The 15,718-nt window shown below is 38.1% G+C and overlaps 1 pseudogene; it reads right to left on the bottom strand.

Annotated features, from left to right (window-relative positions):
- Positions 1 to 7,322: 7,322 nt before the first annotated feature.
- Positions 7,323 to 14,898, bottom strand: LOC119804985 (annotated as a pseudogene).
- Between the last annotated feature and the right edge of the window lie 820 nt (positions 14,899 to 15,718).

Genomic DNA, 15,718 nt, shown 5'->3' with positions numbered 1-15,718 from the left:
TGCTTTAAAAAAAAGGGTAAAGTCTTTAAAGAGACAGAGCACAGATAGTTATAGATTAAAAGAAATAAAGAAAAATAAGCCTTGTAAAAATGGAAAATTCACAGAGAGCCTGGATTCATTATATTATTGTGTTTTATTTAAATTTTTTGACTGTAAAGGAGCTAAGTACAAAAGACCATTTCATTGAATGGGCTGCTAAGCTAAACCAGCATATATGTTATAAAAGTATCTTGACTTCAGAATTTGGGTCTAAGAATATGACGCTTTGGAAAAGAGGTTCTTCGTTTGTTTCACAGAGGATGAGACGCTGTGGATTGCTTCTAGACCAATATGGTATGATAGATCACGCCCTCCTGAAAGGTTGTTGTGAACACCCTCAAAAACTTACTTTGCTCAAGTGCCTACTAAGATGAACCTAACATACAGGATACACCATGAAAGACCTGAATATCAGCACCCCCATTTAGCACAAAGAAGTCTGGAGAGAAATAACTGCACCCATATTCCCAAATATTGTTTATAAATGTTCTTTTACATTTAAAGGGGGATATGATATAGATATGAATAATTTGCACTGGTATGGATTTTGCTTTGTTGATATAAATTTAAGGTCAATTTTTTATATGTATTTCTGATCTTAATTAAAGTGTTGTGATTGTGTAGTTCATTTAAAAATGTAATATATAATTAGGAAATATAGGGTATTAATAAATAATCATCTATTATGGTCAAGTTTGTAGTCATGTTAGTTAGATTTTCTAGATGTGCATAGGTATATTTCAGATAGGTATTCTTCATATCTTTCAAAGACTATAGAATATGGCATTTAAAGTTTTTTTAATAACTTGGGGCTTTTCATGACAATGAGACACGTCTGCTTCTGGGAGCACCAATCTACTTCAGGAGGAAGATGGGCATCAAAGACGCTCATCATTTGGGCAAGAAACTGCTCTTGCCTGGACTGTTGCATAAACTGGACATAAAGAACCAGCAGAAAGAGGACTGCTGAACATGCTTAAAGGTGAGATGATTCTTTGAGGTTTCTGTTTCATGAAAGAGTCTGCGAGACATTCTACAGGACACAGAAGAAAATGACTGAACTGTCTTTGAAATTTCCTGCATCATGGAAAAGTCTGTTGGATACTATGGGCCTGTAGGCTGCAGATGGATGCCCCAATGGTACAGAAGAACTTTGGGTAACTGTACAGGCAGCAAGATGTCTCATTCATTTCTAGAGTTTTGGAAGTTGCTTACTTCTTGTTTATTTATGTAATATTATATCCTTCTGGAGTCTTTGATGGAGTTGAAAAATTTATAGTTATAGTTTTCCTTCATTATATATCTAAATATTGTAACTGTAATTCTTGCTTGATACCTGTTATATGTAATTTTACTATGTTAAAGCCTTCTTTTTTTGTTGAAAAAAAGGGGGAAATGGTATAGGTGGTCCTTCTGACTTATGTGTTGCTTTAATTGGTTGAATAAGGAGATTGCCTTGGTCATTTGATAGGGCAGAAACTTAGATAGGCTGGAAAGATAGAACTGGATGCTGGGAAGAAAAGCAGAGTCAGGCAGACGCCATGATTCTCCTGACTGAAACCAACGCTGGTTAGACTCATGCTGGTAAGTAACAGTCAAGTGGCAATACACATTAATGGAAATGGGTTAAAATAATATGTGAGAGTTAGCCAAGAAGAAGCTAGATATAATGGGCCAGGAAGTAATTTAATTAATACAATTTCTGTGTGATTATTTTGGGGTTAAGCTAGCCGTGTGGCAGGATGCAGCCTGCTTGTCTCCTCCTTACTACAGGTAGAAAGTCTGTTTACATTGTATTAAGATGATAAGCCAGTTTCCTTTCTGGCAAAGCGTGTTTAGATGGCTTTCATATTTTTCATATAAGCTCTAATGATTATTAAAAGTTATATGAATTAAAATACACAATTGATCTGATGTCTACTATAATGTTGTGCTTCCTTTGTTCCGTCACACCACTCTGGATGGAACCACAGGCCAGGAACATGCTAGGCAAGCACTCCACAACTGAGTCACAACCTCAGCCCATCAATATTTCTCAGTGTACAATTCAGAGCCAACTAGTGCCAGAGGGTTACTTCACAGAGCATAGCCCTCTTGAAAATGATACTTCACCACAGCTAAGAGGAGCTCCCTGAATCAAGAGAGACAGAGTTCTACTTTTCAAATGTTTATTGAGGATGAAGCATTCTACACAACAACAGAAGGACACTGAGGGAGAGTAGGGCAGAGAATGAGGTCCTGGAAAGCCTTAAACAAAGGTTTCAACAAATTAGCATACGAAAGGAATGGGCAGAGAAGAAGGCTGGGACCCCCTCCTGTTTCATCACCCACTGATATAAACAGAGTAAGTGGTAGAAAAGCCACACTATGCAAAGGGGTAAAAAATCCTGTCTTGTGTGACCTAAATATCCCCAACTCTGTTGAGCTGGGGCTGTTTGAGTTGCTCTTTTCTTACTTTAGTTGCTTCTTGCTTTGGAAATATAACTTTTTTTTCTAATAGCATCCCTACTTCTGTTGTTCTCCCTGTATCTGTTCAGTTCTTTGTTAATGGACACTAGAATATGGGACTCCTCCAGAAGTGCTTTCTGAATACCAATATCCATCAATTCCAATGCTACAGGGACACTAGAAACCCAATATCTACTAATGCCAATGCTACCAGAACACTAGAACATGGGACTCCTCCAGAGGTTCTCTCTCAATACCAATATCTATCAATGTCAATGCTACAAAGCCAAAAGAAGATGGAACTCCTCCAGAGGTGCTCCCTGAATCCCAATAGCCAGCATCACCAATGCGACAAGGGCAAGTGGCAAACTCAGAACAATGGAGGTGCTCCTTTGTAATGCCTACATATCATTAAACGAGGTACATTTGTGGGGGAGGGAGGGTGGTAGACTGGTGCGGGTTCACGTGGGTCCATGGAAGGGAGGCACAGAGCACTTTAAGCATAATTTTAGCCTTTCCTGATGCAGGGACCTCAGCCTCTCAGGGATTGAGACACTCTCCCTTAGTCAAGGCCTTTTTCATTGTAATCCAATTTACACCTTCAGCAGGTTCCTTTCCATATTCCAAACCTTTTTACCTAAGCCTCTCAAAGGGACAATGGCAAATGCAAATTCTGGATAAAGGAATACCATGGTTTGCTGGGTGTCTTCCCTCCCCCAACCAAGTATGCTTAAACTTTGCACCTTTGGGAAACTCTCAGACACGATTTACATATTTCAAACATAAGGTGCTGAGGACAAAGGGCAGACTAAGGTTAGGTGCCCACTCTCTGCAATCAAACCAGCTGCAGCTCTGCAGGGGTTCTCTCTATAGGGAAAGTCTTCCCTGAAATCCCAGTGGCACTAACAGCTAGAGAGGGGTCACCTACAGACTTAGGAGGAATTAAACATAGGAAAGGAACCCTACCCTTCATGGAAGAAGACTGGTATCAGGGGCCTCAGAGAACTGAATCTTCTGACTGTTAAAAAAAATCTGAATGAATTTTAGGTTTAATGTTAAGTTATGGAAAGAAATACTGGGGTGTCTTTGAGTGGTGGAGCCTGTCTCAACTTCTGCATGGGCTTAGCTCAGGGTGATGGGCTGACAGAAACGCAACCAAAACTGCCCCCAGAGTAAAGGCTTTATGGTCTTGACTCTTGAAGAAAACAATTCACAGAATACAGAGAGTAAGTTTTAGATAGAAATATTTTATCATAGGGAGCCAGCCTAAGAGAAGGAAAGAAGGAAGAACTCCTGTACATCAGGGGGTCCCTGGGACTGGGATATCATCAAGCTCTTGGTCTGGTTGGGTTGTTTGCTTGCTTTTCTTTTTTTTTTTGAACTATTGACAGAAACTGGGATGAGACACTGGGGGCATGAGCTGATCCTGAAGTTGGACCCAACCACCATGTGTCCAGGTGCCTGCTCAAGTTTTGGTCAGATAGACACATACAGTCTTTAGGCAGAGTGCTCCTTTAGAAGACAACAGAGGAACAGGGACTGGAGCTCTCTTCTGGTCTTTCTGGCCTCCAGCAAGGGTATTCTTAGAATCATTGCTCTGGGGTCCATACTCAACCTGACCAGTTCTATAGCTTAGCCCTGTCCTTTGCCTAAACACAAGACTGACCCATGAAATACAGTAAAATGCTTTGACTTTAGCTATGACATCATAAGCTACCATATAATTCCCAGATTGAATCTTGAAAGTGGCATGCATAACTGTTCAGTTAACACAATTTTTTGTTTCAAACCAGTCAAAGACAATAAAACAGAAGTTTGAAGTTTGAGTTCAAACCTAATTGGGTTGGTATAGATAAGCCAAAGAAAAAGCAGAGCAGGAAGTGTGACAGTGTTCTGCCAAGGATATTATCAGAAGCCAGAGTCTAACACAAATAATTACCCATGTCAAGTATAGTAGAAACACAGGTTAGAAATATACATATGCCATATAGCATATAAAGAATAAGGAGTATTTCCAAGGTTCTTGCTCTATTAGCTGAGCAAATGAAGTACCTGCAAGGAACAATTTAAAAAATCAAGATAAGACCTGGGATGGTAGCTCACAGCTTTAATCCTAGCACTAGAGACAGGCAGTTCTCTGTGTATGAATTCAGAAGCCAGCCAGGGCTACAGAGGGAGATCTAGCAGCAAAAATAAACAAGCAAAAAATAAAATAAAATAAAACAGCGAAGTTGCACATGTGAACTCATAACATTGTGAAAGTGAGCTTAACTCAGAAAAAATTCCCAGCATGTTCAGTGGAGGTGGGCAAGAAGTCCACCCTTAGTTGAGAAGCTACTGGCAACAGGTAGCTGTTGGAAAAGGGAGAGTCTGCTTTCTTTTAGAGTGTAGTAGCTCCTGGTATGTTGAACATGCTCCATTGGAAGCCACATGTCTATGAATATATGGGCACCACAAATTGGACTAGATGGGTTACAAAGAATAAGACTTAAAGTTGGGTAGGGAGGACAGTGAGGGTGGATTTGGGAGCTGATGGATGAGGCAGGCAAATATGAAAAAAATACAATGTGCAAAGTTTTCAAAGAATAAATGAAAACGAGAAAAACTATGTTTGAAAACAGAGATACATGCTAATCTTTCTTAACTGCTGCTCTATTCATAATGTCTAGGAAATTGAAGCAGCTTGGATGATGGGGGATGAATGAATAATGAAAATCTGGTACCATGAAAGCTAATTCTCAGAGGGAAACATTCTGTTCAGTTCCAGTTCAAAGTTCCATGAGCCATGTTTCTAAAGTGCGTGGTGTCTCTGGCAATATGGACTTACCTTCTACCTATGGAGATAATCAAGGGCAACACCAATATAGTATACGTTTTGGGAATCTCTTGGACGACACTGGCCAACAATCTAGTATTGGGGGTTTTGTTATGTGGTCATTGACTCTTGGAGGGAACACTGTCGTCCCAGATGAGAAAACTTCATTAAAACTTATAAAATTTATACACTGAATTGTTTGCATGATGGGTTTTATTGTTTTCAGATAAATAGTTAATTGTATGATTCTTTGTGATATTTTCAGATATTCTCATTTTCAGATACACATTGTTATCTTATCCACCTCCCTCTTCCTTCTGTATTTATCTCTCTCACCATCCCTAAATCTCTCTCCCTTTCCCATTTTCCCTATCAGATGGCTTGTATTCTGCCAAAATATGGAGGTGACCAACAGACATACCCAGCTATGGTGCCTATGAACCAGCTCTACCACAGGCATGGCACTATAACCCTAAAAAGGCAGTAGTGGTACATATATGTTGGCAGTAATCATCAGCCTCTCATTGGAGGGATCCATTCATCAAGAGGAGATACCATACCTGGTACTGGAAGCCTAGCTAACTACAATATGCTAGTGAAGTTATGGTCATTGGAGGTGAATATACAGCCACTAATTTATGGAACCAGCATAATCCCTAACAACAACATATGAACATTTATTCTTAAACCCATAGATAAAAGGTAGTCTTCACCCTTCATTAAGGAGATTCTTTTTTGCAATAAACAGAGCGTACTACAGAAAACTTAAATCAATCAAAATGCAGGGTTGTGGAGCCCAGGCCCACGGGATACATCTACAAAACACACATGTAGTTGGCTCAGAGAACATTTTAGAAGAAGGGCAGAATGATTATATGAAACATTGGATCAGAAAATTTGCCGTGAGACTGTTTCTCCCAGTATCAGCAGAAGGTATTCCTGTCAAGTCTCATCAATATGACTGCCAAAAAGTGAGGTGAACAAGAATGCCAAGGAACATGCCATACTTAATAGGGTAAAGTCCATAAGGCCTCAACTATACATGAAGAACTACATGCAATCGAGGAAAGCTGGGAGTGGGAGTGGTGGCCTTCCCCAGGGAAGAGCACTCCAATTGGTTTTTCAGTGCCAATCAACCAGAAACATACATATAGGTTGCATTATATGATCTCAATATGTTATACTTAAGAATATATACATATGTACAGATACATACATGAATGCAATAACAAAAAGATGAGGTTTCAAAAGGTGGTTTTCTCAGGCCAAGAAGCTTTCCACTGTGTCTTTACAGGGAAGATTTAGAGTCTGGGGCTCATGAGAATCTCTCACTAGAACAGCAGTTTAGTGACTTGAACAGGCTGCTGATAGTACCAGGGTCTTGCTTGCCTCAGCTCCAAGGCCTGCTTCATGGTAGAGAACTTCCTCTTCTTTCCTAAGTCCTGTGTATGTGGTGGGAGCAGTCATAGAGACTAAATACAAGCTAGCAAAGCACTAAGCACTCTATCACTGAGTTAGACATACCTGTAAGCCTCAGGGTTTCCTTGAAGAAAACACTTTTTTTCAAGATTTCTTTCTTTCAGTGTGTGTGTGTGTGTGTGTGTGTGTGTGTGTGTGTGCTGCCTGCATATATTCATGTGAACTACACACACAGCTAGTGCTCATAGAGATCAGAAGAAAGTGTTGGATCCTCTGGAACTGGAGGTATAGATGGATATGGGCTACTAAATGGGTGCTAAAAATGGAACTCCAGGTCTTATAAAAGAGCACACTAAAAAATCGCTCCAGCCTTCTCCTTCTTAAAAAAAAGTGTTTGTTTGCTTGTTTTTAAGTTAGGAACTAGCTGGGTGTGATGGCACATGACTGTAGTACCAGAACTCTGGACATTTATGGAGTTGTCAACTGAGCATAAAATCAACAAAGTTTTAAAATCACATTTATTTTAGATTAATTTGGATTGTGTTTTGGTTTACTTCTTTTTGAAACAAGGTTGTACTATGTGAACCCAGTATGTTCTAGCTTAAATTTCTTGATTTTTAAACATATGACCAGGCTTTTTCTTCGATATTGATAGGGAAGAATTTGACTTGAATGGCATTTCTTTTATCCTGACAACAAACTACTCTCTTCTTTTGAAGAAGAAAACTAAGGACTGTTTATTTCACTTCTGCTATCACCAGAACATCCTGGACACAACTCCAGAGATGTTTTATCAACAATAGGAATCCTCCCTCTGTTCTTATTAGCTTTTAGAGTCTATTTAATTGAGAAATTTCATCATACGTATTTGTCCCATATGGTTGAAAGTGAGGCTTGAAACAGAACAGTCTTTTTGAATTTCCTTTGGGAAAAGTGGCCTCTGTTCATTATCTCCAGCAAAACTGTCAGGATTTATAAATATGAGGACATGAGACAATCTGTACATAATTCCTTAAAAATTCAAGTAAACTCAAAGAATCTCAATAAAACTCATTGAGTAAATCTTCAACTGGAATTATCTTTGTATCTGCTGTCGTATCTTCGCTGAACATTTGCAGCTTGTTTTAGTTTGTGGTTCTAGGGAGAAACCCTTTGAAGTTCTACTATAGCTGAGATTGATATGGGGATATATGGAAATTTGATTCAAAAATTAAATGACTCATTTAAATCATATTTTTGGAGGTCTGGTACAACTGGATTAACTGATTCTTATACTTGAATCTCATGCTCCTTTGATAGTATTTTTATAAGTGTCTTTTACCATTTGCATTATCAATGAAAATCTATCCATCCTGCTTTGGCTTTCATTCTAAGATCCCAGCTTTTAACCAGCTTTCAACTTTCTTTCCATGCAGAACAAGTTCATGCTGAGTTTCTGGTTTGTATTATTCACCCACAGTCCATTAGCAGACGAACATTCCTTTGAATTTTCCAGACAATAAGTCTGTTCTAAGGAAGATAGCTTTCCTTTTTGTCTAGCTTGAAATCTGCCACTTTTTCATGTAGAAAGCACATTTCTTCTATTACTTGGATCACTCACACCTAAAGATGATGTGGTAATAGCAGAGATGGTTGTACCCTCCAGAAAATTACCAAATGATGGACCTACCCAGTCAGTTACTTTTGTGGAGAATACCTTTGGTCTAAGTGAAGCATTTTGACACTATAAACTTTAGTATTTTCCATCCATACTATACAGTCTTGAGTACATTTAAGTCTTATTCATCTCTTTTAATAAGGAGGAAATTGTCTTTGTGAATGTGAGGTTCCTGAGACATCAGAGATAGAAGAGACCATGAATATTATTCTTAGAAGACCTATTATCACCCCACACACTGTGAAAAGGAAACTAAGCTCAGATATTCATCCACAGAAACCATGCAATTAGCAATTATCTAGACTGAGATCATGTGTCCTGGATACAGGTCAGAGCTCTATGCCTATGTTCTTCTCAGTTCAGATGGGTCAGAAAGAGTGAAAAGAAATAGGATGGTATAAAGACAGACCTGGCCTCTCATCTCTAGGACATTAATAAATATAGCCATAGCTTCTGTAGCCATACTTTCTAGTAGTCACACCCCCTCATGGGCAGAGAGGAGTAGAGAAGGCCAGACTGTTCTCTGGACAGAAGTAGCAGCATTCAGAGATGAACATCTCCAAATAGACACCTGTAGATTTTCTAATAGGAAGGTCTGGTATCTTAGAATGTATCTGTCAGGCAGAAAGGGTAATGCATTTATAAGAGTAGTGACCTTTTAAGGGATATGTGTACACACACACACACACACACACACACACGTATATACACATATAATATCCTATAAGATATGTGTAAGAGATGGCCCAAAATGATAAAACATACATACATAGATAGATACATACATACATAGATAGATACATACATACATACATACATACATACATACATACATACGTATATGCACATATAATAATATCCTGTAAGATATGTGTAAGGATGGTCCAAAATGATAAACACACCAAACTTTTCTGCTTCTAATAATACTATTGCTGCTGTGATCCAGAGGAAGTTGGTTAGTCACAACAAAATGGGTGAGTCTTCTTTAATAAATATCCAAGATATGGTTATGACACACAAAGAAATTATTCTTTCAGAAATATAGAAATTACAATATTTATTTAAATATCAAGCCCTGAGTGGCTGAATAATAGAGAGTTGAGTGGCAGAAATGCACTATTTTATTTTCTTCCCCAAATTAGGGGCTGAGCATCTCTAGTCTCTTATGAACTTCATCTAGAGGCCCAGAAATTTTCTCATAACCCAGAATCTATACCCTTTGACGTCTAATAAAGCCTGAGAACATTCTTCATTGCACTTGAGTATTTGAAGAAAGAAGGGGAGCTACTTCTAGAGTGATTGTCACCAAAGGGATAGTAGTTCAAGTACTCAGAAAGTGACCTCCTGTTTTATTAACAGAGTCTTCTTTTGAGAATTGATACACTTGTTACTCAATAAATGTAAAGTCTTAGTAGCATATTACACGACACAAAAGGAGACGATCTGCACACTGTAGGCATTTTTCTTTCTTCAGAGGTAAGTTTGCCAAGTCAGAAACTGCCCAAACATATGGGAAATTCTCCTGAATCTTCTAGGTCAAATTATTCACTTCAATTTCTAGTTTCTTTTTCATTCAAATATAGGACTGGAATTCAGAAGCCATTGGGATACAGAAGAAAGCATCTTTGAGGTCAAGGAGAGAAAGATACTGAGCTTCAGTGTTGGGAACAATGGTTTGAAAAGAAATCAATGCTTCATTTATAGCCCCAAATTTCTACACACATCTGTATTCCCTATTCTGTTGGGTTTTTTTTGTTGTTTGTTTTTTTTGTTTGTTTTTGTTTTTTGGTTTTTTTTTGGAATGTCAATATTGGGATATCACTTGGGAAGTTACAAGGAAATAGAAGCCCATGAGTGAAATTTTTAATGAGTTGTCTTAGATGAACTGTAGTTTCTTCCTTTAGGGAATACTGCTATTTTGGTCAGGGAATCATGTAGATACCCTTTTTCTTATTGTATCAGAAATGACAGTTATTTCCCTTCAAGGGACATCTGTGTTGAAGACATGAGGATTGATTACTGGCACGTTATTAGAGGTTGAAAGTCCCACTTTGGTCCCCTTGTTATACAGGCTGGATGATACATTCTTTCAGACTAAGGTTAGAAACTCACCTGTGCTCCGATTTCAGTTAGTAGGTGTTTTCCTGAGACAGGACATTCAACATTCACATGAAAGAAGTGAGAAAGTAGGTGTCTATCCCAGAGAAAGTGAAGGAGTGGAGTGAAAGTTCACTTCCATATTATTTCACTACACTGTAGGAAGTTCATGCACCCATGAGGAAAAACAAAGTTCTATCAGCGACATCAGTGATTACACTATGCTCAGGCCCATATGTGGTAACCTGCCAGTTGGGGACTGTCTAAGGCCTTGAACCACTTTGTTTGAGAGTCATAACAAAAGCAGAATTTTGTTTGTACACTTTTTGTCCCAGGGGACAGTTAATCCCTCAAAGACCTGGCTTCCCATAACTGGGGGATGCTGTCTCTGGAGATTTATTGCACATAAGCACTCATGTTTCTAATGGAAGGGTATTGTACACTGACAGCAGGCATATGAAGAATGTCCAACTGGTTATCTCATGAGGCCCTCGGACTGTATTAGGCTGCAAGAAGTTGGCCCTGTCAATCTTTTTATGTTTTTCATTGTGTAGAACTTTTTGCTGTTCCTCCTTATCTGTATCATGAAACAAACAAACAAACAGCCCCCTACAAAACCCAAGATAGTCACTTGGAGGAAATTGTTAATGGGAATTCCTGAACTCATTGTTTATTTTTATAACTGCCTCCTAATACTTGGGGAAGTTTGTGGTGAATTTATCTTTTAGAATGAATTTTTAAAACATTTCTCCTCAAATGTTTGACATCATAAAGGCATATCTAATTAGGGACTACATTAGATTCTCAAGGAAGCCTATGGGATTTCATTTGGTTCTTTATCTATGATAGCCAGCTTGGTGTTGTTGAGTTTTGATGCTATTAGTCCTAAGACCCTTAGCTAACCAAACTGTATAATACCCATTTCCAACTCCATTTCATCATTGTATTTTCATCTGGGGTCTGCAATGATGACATCAAGGTTTCCCATGATGGGCATTTATAGTCACTTATAACATGTAAGTGATATGAGATTTCCCTCTGTATGCTGTGATTACCATTAATGAATAAAGAAACTGCTTTGAACCTATAGCAAGGCAAAATTTAGGTAGGTGGGGAAAACTAAACTGAATACTGGTATGAGCAGCTCAAAGGCAGTAAACGGATATCCTCCTTCACCATGTCAGACTGGGTGGAACAAGCAAACAGGTCGTATAGACCCTAGTAATGGCACAGTTTAAGTTTTTAAGAAGTGGTTAGCATTTTAAGAAGTGCTCCTGGGCAGTAAAGAATTACAGATACACAATAGGACAGATTTAAACATAAAAGTCCTCTAAATGGGTCACAGTGTTGAATAAATGTACATAGGCTTGGGAGACAGAAGAAAAGGAATATAGACAGTTATAAAAAGAAGTAAAAGTTTTAAAAAATGAGGTAAAGTCTTTAAAGAGACAGTACAGACAGTCATAGATTAAAAGGAGTAAACAAAGAATAAACCACATAAAGATGAAAAATTCACAGAGAGTCTAGATTATGTATATGATTGTGTTTTCTTTGAATTTTTTTAACTGTGAAGGAGCTAAGTACAGAGAGACAGTTTATTATTATATGGGCTGCTAAGCTAAACTGACATGTATATTACAAAGGTATCTTGACTTCAGATTTTGGGTCTAAAGATATATTGCTTTGGAAAAGAGGTTCTTTTGTTTCCACAGAGCATGAGAACCTGTGAATTGCTGTCTGACTAATATGGTTTTATGAACCAAGCTCCCCTGAAAGGTTGCCTTGAACACCCCTCAAAAATTGCTTCACCCAATAAACAGTAGGAAGGAGTTGGGAGAATAACTATACCCATATTGAAAAATATTGTTTACAAATGTTCTTTTACATTTAAAGGGGAATATGCTATAGAGATTTGCATTGGCATGGATCTTGATTTATTGATACAAAATTAAGGTAAATTTTGTTATGCTATGTATATGTTTATTTCTGTTCTTGATTATGGTATTGTGTTTGTGCAACTTATTTAAAAATGTAACGTATAATTAAGAAATATAAGTTAATAGATAATCATCTATAATAATCAAGCTTGTAGTCATCTTAGTTAGATTTTCTAGATGTACTGAGATGTATTTCAGATGGATAGGCATTCTTCAAACCTTTCAAAGACTACAGAATATGGCATTTAAAATGTTTAAGAACTTAGGACTTTTCATGACAGTGAGACACATCTGCTCCTGGCAGCACCAATTACTTCAAGAGGAAGATGGTCATAGAAGAGGCTCCTTATGGAGTTGGTTAGTCATTTGGGCAAGAAACTGTTCTTGCCTGGACTGCTTGATGAACTGGACATGCAGGCCCTACAGAGAAATGACTTCTGAGCTTGCCTAAAGGTGAGATGATCCTTCAGGGTTCTTGTTTCATGAAAGAGTCTTCCAGACAATATGCAGGATACAGAAGAAAGTGACTGACAAACTGCCAATATATGAGGACCTGTCTTTGAAATTTCCTGCTACATGGAAAAGTCTGACAGATACTATGGGCCTGTAGGCTGAAGATAGATGCCCCAACAGTACAGAAGAACTTTGGGTGACTCTCCAGGTAACAAGATAGCTCTGTCGATTCTAGAGTTCTAAAAGTTGCTTATAATGAACTTATTGTTTACTTAGGTAATATTATATCCTTCTGGAGTCCTTGATGGAATTGAAAATTTTATAGTTATAGTTTTCCTTAGTTATGATAAAAGATAAAATAGATATAAATATAACTGTAATTCTTGCTTGATAACTGTTCTATGTAATTTTACTATGCTAAATTTAAAACTTTCCTTTTTACTTAAACAGAAAAGCGGAGGTGATGTGGGATTTCCCTTTGTATGCTGTGATTACCATTAATAAATAAAGAAACTGCTTTGGACCTATTGCAGGACACAACTTAGGTATGCAGGGAAAACTAAGCTGAATGTTGGGAGAAAGAAAGAGTCAAAGAGAAGCCATGTAGCCCTTTGTAGCCAGACAAAACTTTAGGCAGTAAGCCACAGCTATGTGGCCATACACAGATTAATAAAAATGGGTTAAATTAATAGGCAAGAGTTAGTCAATAAGAATCTAGAGCTAATAGGCCAATTAGTGATTTAATTAATGCAGTTTCTGTGTGATTATTTCTGGTCTGAGCAGCCGGAACAAACAAGCAGCCCTCCCTACAACATGTAAGTATTCTGAAAAATGGTGGGTTGTCTCAGTCACCCTATACCTACTGGTTTCTGTTAAAGTTTGCACCATTGTTAATGTGAAACCTTGCCATGTCAGATCAGCGCTGTTGTATGGTCTTGATACCTCCCAGGGTCATTCACAAAGCTTCCTAAATCCTGTTTTTAATCTGTTTTAGGTTGTGCAACCTTGGAAAAAGTACAGTGTGGCATGTTCTGAATTTGCTACCTCTTGCAAGAGACAAAGGTGGCATTGTTTTGGCTATTTAAATTGTTCTGGGTATGAATAGCCATCCAAGGGAACTTGAAACATATAGTAGCTGACAGAAGTCTACTTAAAACAAATTTAAGCTTTTTAAAAATATTAAAGATTATTTGTACATATAGCATTTAACTCTGTTATTTTGCACAGACACTGAAACAATAAATGGGACCTTCTGAAACTCAGAAGCTTCTGTAAAGTAAAGGACATAGTCAACAAGAGAAAATGGCAGCCTACAGAATGGGAAAATATCTTTACCAGCTCCACATTGGGCAGAAAACTGATCTATAAATTATGAAGAACTCAAGAAATTGGTCATCAAAAGAGCTGTGTGGAATAATGTTTCTTTATACTCTAAATTATGCTGTGAATAGTTTAATGAAGAAGCCAGTTGGTCAATAGTTGGACACAATAAGATTAAGCAGAAAAAAATAGACTGATGATACTGGTAAGAAGGGTGAAGTCAGGGGAGTTGCCAGTGAGATACAGAGAGTAAACAGGAGGTGCAAGATGAAAGAGAAGTAATGCCACATGGTAGAATGTAGACTAATATAAATGGGTTAATTTAAGTTGTAAGAGCTAGTTAGCAATAAGCCTTCATTGTAGACTGAGCATTTATAATTAATATTGAGTCTCCATTTTGGCTATTTGGGAATTGGGTGGGTGGGAAAGAAAAGTCCACCTACATGCAACCCTATTATTCTTCAGAATATACCATGAATGGCCTTTAACCTGGTTCCCGATTGATCCCTGCTCTTTCCAAAACCGTATGAGCCAAGCCATTACTGTTTTCATTTTCATTGTAACTTTCCAGTTTCCTTCCAGAATGGACTATTAAGCTCTGCTAATAGTACTTGAGGCTCTCACTAACCTATAGGTCCATACTCTCCCAAATTCCTCTTGAAAACCAGTTCCAAAATCCTATGATCAGGTAGCCACAACCACAACTCTTCCATTGGGTACTATTTTTTCCTTATTTGTTACTTGTCTCATATAGAGTTCATCACTGAAGGAAAAGCATTTCAGCAAGAGTGGCCTTCACCTGTGGAAGCACAAACACATAGTAGACTGCCTTCTTGGATCTGGATAAATCTGGAAACACAGGAAATTGGAAGTGAGGCATTGCTATAAACTACTTCTTCTAGCTAGAACATAGCTTCCAAAGATCTATAATGTCACAAAACAATGACACAAGTCAGAGACAAAGTGTTCAAACACATGAACATGTATGGGACACATCACATCCAAATCATGGATGGATGGATAGAGAGGTAGGTAGGTAGGTAGATAGATGATTGATAGATAGATAGATAGATAGATAGATAGATAGATAGATAGATGATAAACAGACAGACAGAGAGACAGATAGATGGATAGATAGATGACAGACTGACAGACATACAGATACATAGATGGGTAGACAGACAGACGGAAAGACAGAGAGATAGACAGACAGACATATTTGCTATACAGTCTAAACCTGCCTCAAACTATGTAACTCAAGTGGGCATTTGTGGTAGTTTGAAAGAAAATGATCCTAAAGTGAGTGGCAATATTAGGAGGGGTGGTGATATTTAAATAAATGTGGTCTTGTTGGAGGAAGTGTGTCACTGTGGGGTCAGGCTTTGCTCAAACTTCACTCAGTGTGACACATAGTCTACTTCTTGTTGCCTGCATATCAACATGTTGCAGCTCCTTTCCCAGCACCATGTCTGCCTGTGCTTCACCATGCTCCCTGTCATGATGATAACTGACTAAACTGAAACTATAAGCAGC

This window comes from Arvicola amphibius, chromosome X (genome assembly GCF_903992535.2).
Source record: "Arvicola amphibius chromosome X, mArvAmp1.2, whole genome shotgun sequence".
Lineage (NCBI taxonomy): Eukaryota > Metazoa > Chordata > Mammalia > Rodentia > Cricetidae > Arvicola > Arvicola amphibius.
Note: the sequence above shows the minus strand (reverse complement) of the source record. Positions and strands in the feature narration are given on the sequence as shown.